Source organism: Sturnira hondurensis, unplaced genomic scaffold, assembly GCF_014824575.4.
Source record: "Sturnira hondurensis isolate 20B ecotype Veracruz unplaced genomic scaffold, ASM1482457v3 Scaffold0014384, whole genome shotgun sequence".
NCBI lineage: Eukaryota > Metazoa > Chordata > Mammalia > Chiroptera > Phyllostomidae > Sturnira > Sturnira hondurensis.
Window position 1 is genome coordinate 38,369,194 of NW_028087015.1, and position 5,788 is coordinate 38,374,981.

The following is a 5,788-nucleotide window of genomic DNA, read 5'->3' on the forward strand; positions in this document are numbered from 1 at the left end:
CGGCTGCTCCCCTCCCCCCCCCGCCCCGCCCCCGGCTGCGAGCGTCCCACGGGGTCTTTTGCTTTGAACCAAAGCAGAGTGGAAGATGCGGAAAGCACTTTTTAAAATCCTTTAAAAGGAACTAAAATCTCGAGGACGCCGGCGACATACTAGCAACCTGTTCTCTAAAGCCTGTGATGAGCGGTCACCCGTGCGGCTGCGGCGCGCGCCCGCTTCCGGGGTGGCTTGGGCGTCGGAGGCCTGGGCTTTTCTGTTTACCTTAGGTGCTGGTGAGCGTTTACTAGGGATGAGAAAGGGTGCAGCTTAGTTTTGCCCTTTCTATAAATCCTCTGTGACCCGAGTCAGTCATTTTCGAATAGTTCATTCTTTAGTGAAATTGGTACAATCTTGTATTACCTGAGTCACAGCATATTCATTTCTTAATAAAGCAGATGATGTTTCTTGGTTTATAAGTTTGGTAACATGGAAAGCTCCATAAAAATCTGTGCAAGTTTAACTGGTGGTTTTTATTTGGGGGAGCAGGAGAGAAGTTAAAGAGTGACAGCATTTCTACATGTATTATTGCCCCTAATCTTGACCCTTACCTGTAAGAGTTAGCCACAACCATAATTTCTAATTTATAAGTGAGGGAACAGGTTTAGAGAGTTAAGTGACATTTATAAAAAGTAAGTGATTATCCTAAGTTCTAGCAATTACTTACTTAAATCTAATTTTTTAAAGACTTTATTTACTTTTAGAGGAAAGAAAGGAAGAAAGGGGGAGAAACATTGGTATACAAGAGATATATGATCAGTTGCCTCTTGTATACCCCCAACTGGTTGCCTGGCTGGCAACCCAGGCATGTGCCCTGCCTAGGAATAGAACCCATGACCTTTCTGTTTGCAGGCCTGCACTCAATCCACTGAGCCACACCAGCTAGGGCTACTTAAGTGTAATTTTTAAGGTATGTGCTTGATGAAATTCTCTATTTCACATAGAAATGAAATTTCAAATTAATAACAGCAAAGACTAGACAAAAATATAACATTTTAGGGTATAATATGTGCTTTTAGTTTATGAAAATAGGCTAAAATTGACCCATTCTTGCAAGATTGCATTTTGTATGTAAATACTAATACTTCAAATTTTTAAAACATTTTTATTGATTTTACCTGAACTAATGACTTATATTGCACAAGCTTCTTTTAAAACTTAAGATTTAAATTATTAAAAGTATTGAAAAGAAAAATGTTACATGTGTTGATTTATAAGGCAAACTTATTTCTAAAACAAAACCCCATTAGTTTTAAAGATGTCTAATGAGAATTGGGCCTGTTTTAGCCATGTGGGCCTATTTGGTATAGTTAGAAAAAAATTCTTGAACAATGTCCATTCACAGCATGCTGAAAACATTTACACACTTATTGTAATGTTCAACTTGGAATTAGGTAACGTGGTTTCCTACAGAAAATATGTTTTCATCTATTATTCCATATGAATTTTAGATTAATTTTTAAGTTCTACAAAAAGAATACCTATAGAGGACAATTCTCTTCTAGATTTTTTTATTGTTCTCAGTAAAAAGTTTTATACATTTTTATATAGACTCCACACATTTCTCATTAGTATTATCTGAAGTTTTTGTCATTGTCATTGTGCTATTCTAAATGTAATCAATTTATTTTATTTTTTATTTTATTTTTTTAAAGGGAACACTTTTAAAAGATTTTATTTATCTTTAGAGAGGAAGGGAAGGAGAGAAATATCAATGTATAGTTGCCTCTCATGAGTCCCCTGCTGGGAACTGGCCTGCAACCTGGGCATGTGCCCTGACTGGGAATCGAACCGCAATCCTGTTTCACAGGCCCGTGCTCAATCCACTGAGCTACACCAGCCAGGGCCTAGTTAGCTTATTTTAATGCAGTAAAATGGCTAGATTGTGGCAACTTGTCAAAGAGAGCTACACTGATGCTACTTTAGATCTAAAACTTTTGGTAATTAAAGGGATGCAACTTTGTCTGATCCTGTCTTGGTCATCTTGGGCTGTGATAACAAAATATCATAGACTGAGTGGATTAGAAAACAGACATCTATTTTTTACACTTCTGAGGCTGAGAAAGCCAAAACAAGGTGCTAGCAGATTTGGTTCTTGGTAAATGCTCTCTCTGTCTTGCAGATGGCCACCTTCCTGCTGTATGGCCATGTGGTGGAGAGAGGAAGCTCTAGTGCCTCTTCCTCTTATAAGGGTACTAACCCCTTCACAGGGGCTCTACCCACATGATCTCGTCTAAACCTAATTACATCGCAGAGCCCCTGTCTCCTAATGTCATCACAATGATGGTTTAGGGCCTCAACATATGAATTTGGGGAGGAACCAATATTTGGTCCATAACAAAGCCCAAATAGCTAACATGATTGTATTTCATGTTTGGTGTTGCAAGCACAATACCTGAATATACTGAACTTGAAACTGCAGAGGAAGAAAAAAAAAAAGAACTGATGAGTTGGTGAAGGAACTATAGTTATTAATGTTCAAATCAGAACATGGGAGTCGGTAAATGTTACTTGGAGTGTGCATTCATGTCCCTTATCAGACTGCCTTGTGCTAAATAGAAGCACAGAGTTTGAGGAACTGCTGAGCTATTTGACACAAACAAAATCAGAATTTCTGAAGAAATTTACATTAGCTGAATTATGCTTTGAAGTTTCTGCAGCTGACTTTAGAGTGATATATTTGAATTTTTTGAGCACATGCCTTGTCAACATGGCTCTACTTCAAGAGGAACCAGCTGAAGTGAAAGCAGACTATGTCCACCAATAATCAGTAGTATCCCTAGGACATTGAGGATAATTATATACATCACACATTTCTATTCTGAAATTTCTGGCTCTGTGGTCAAATTCTTGCAATATATGAGTCTTCCAACTTTTGTTAATTTGTATTATACTCTTTGCTGAAACAGTGGAAGTGAAATCTGAGGGCTACTTTCAGTAATGTAAACTTGAAGTGACATTGAGATGTTTCTTGTCTATATATGTACGGTCTTTGTTTTTATTTAACAGATTTATTGAGACAATTCACATACCATAGAATTCTCCCATTTAAAGTGTACAATTAAGCGGTTTTTAGTATATTCACAGATATGTCCAACCATCATCACAGTCAACTTTAGAACATTTTACCCTGTACCCTTTAGGTATCATCCCTTTCATCCACTCAACATGCTCTCCACCCTTGCCACCCCCCCCCCCCCCCCACACTTCCTGGGCCCGGCAGCTTTAAGCAACTGCTAATTTACTTTACCTATTGATTTCTCTATTCTGGATTTTCATGTGAAAACAATCATATAGCATGTGGGCTTTTGTGACTGACATATGATTTCAGGATTTATTCATTTGCAGCATCTATGTCTACTTCACTCCTTCTTAAGACCAGATAATACATGATGGAGCAAAAGTAGGTTTACAATTATGAGTTTATTCTTGTATTATTATTTATTATTTTCTTGCCCCACCCTGTATATCCCAAAATGGATATACTGCATTTTGTTTACACATTTTTCAGTTGATGGACATTTAGGTTGGCTCTGCCTTTGGTAGATTCTGAATAATGTTATTATAAACATTTGTGTATATATTTCTGTGTGGGCATGTTATCATTTCGTTTGGTTATATCATAGGAGTAAAGTTGCTGCGTCCTGTAGTAACTAGATGTTCAATCACTTGAGGAACTGCTTGCTTCCCAAAGTGACTGCACTACTTTGCATTCCCACAAGGAGTGCATGATGAGGGTTCTGGTATTTCCACATCTTTGCCAATACTTGTTATCTGACTTTTTTATTCTCACCATTCTATCCGGATGGAGTGTTAACTCATTGTGATTTGGATGTTTTTCCCAATGATGACTAATGATGATGAACACCTTTTCATCTGCTTAGTGATCATTTGCATTTCTTAAGAGAAATATCTATTCAGATCTTTTATGCATTTTTAATTGGGTTGTTATTGAATTGTAAGAGTTTATATATTCTAGATGCAGATCCTTTATCAGATAAGATTTGCAAATACATTCCCCATTCTGTGTGGGGTTTTTTTCATGTTCTTGTGTCTTTTGAAGCAGTTTTTAATTTTGGATCCTAATATATCCTTTTTTTTTGGTTGCTCATGCTTTTGTTGTCATACCTAACAATCCTTTGCCAAATCCAAGGAAATTATTTCCCCTATGTTTTCCTCCTAGAGTTTTATAGTTTTTGCTCTTATATTTAGGTCATTGATCCATTTTGAGTTAATATTTGCATATAGTATGAAGGATCCAATTTCATTCTTTTGAATCTAGCAAGTTGTCCCAGTACCATTTGTTGAACAGCCCTTGGTTTCTGAGCAAAATTTGGTCTGTTGTGTAACAGTATTCTCACTGGTTTGTCAAAATTTATTGAAGACTAGTAATTGGCCAATAATCACACACTTTCCTATGAATAAAGCTGATTAGACTATTTGGATAGTGTAATACTAAGTATTTTTGAAGTTAATAGATTATAGTTCTATTATTGTTATGATTTAAAGTGTATGTGGCCTGCAGACATGGATTTCTGATTGTGGGTTACTACCAAAAAAACAGATCTCTGGAATATATGTTTTGCATAATCTTCACTTCCATCCTGTTATGCTATTTTGTCTTATTACTAGATGACTGGAATGATGAAGACTGTGATATTACCCTTGACTTGAAGAAGTCAAAATATGTGGGGACAATAGAATCCAGTGACTGGATAGATATTATACGAGAGGAATATTAGTAAGAACATCAGGATTGAGAAGGAATGATTTAAATGAAACAGCCAGAATAGTCAGAAGTGTGTATTGGATTGGAGTGGCACCTTAGGGCCAGTACAGTCAGAAACTACTTAGAAAGTTTGGAAGCTGTAACTAAACTTTCTAGATCTGAGATACAAGTATTACATAATGTTAAGAATTTGCTGCTTAAAAATAAAATGTCATTAACCTTTTCTCTTCTTTTTGGAAATCAACCTCTGGTCTATTCTCCCATTTCAAGTAAAATATAAGAGAAAGACACAGTAATTGAACAACTTCCAGGATTAGATAGTATAAGATGTTATAGGTTGATTTTAGAATCAAGAATGTATTACAATATTTAACTAAATGTCATAAATAAAAAGGGTTCTTTTCAAAGTATTGGATTATGAAACCATAGCAATCTTTGGTAGCTTGCTTTTTCATTAATGGTCCCTGTAATTATTTGTACATTTTATAAATTCTCCCTAGGTTTAACTCTGTGGCTTCAACCATCACTTTTATGAAGATGGTTCTCATGCCTTTAGCTTTATCTCCTGAGTAGCCACATATATTTTCAACTGTCCACTAGATATTTCTAAATGGAAGTCTAATAGGCAACTCAATTTTAATTCATCCCAAATTTATTCTTACTCCTCTCTGCTCTCAGCCTACACTTTCTCCTGTATGTCTATCTTATTTAATGACACTGGAATCCACCTAAAGAACTAAACCAAAATTGTCAGTAATGCTTGAGTTCTCCCCTCCTTTTCATACTTTATATGTTCATTGGTGAGAGTCTTCAATTCTACTTTATCTTTTTTAAATCTGCCTCCTCCTCTCCAGCTCTGTTCCCATAGCCAAGCGCTCATGTCTCACCTAAGAGATTAGCTTTCTTACTGATTCACGTTTTTCTAGCCTCTCTCACATTCCACCCTTTCTTCATTCAGTTGCCTAAACTGCTGTTTTAATTGAAGTAACAAAAGTAATATGGCCTCACCAAGAGTCCAGATGAGAG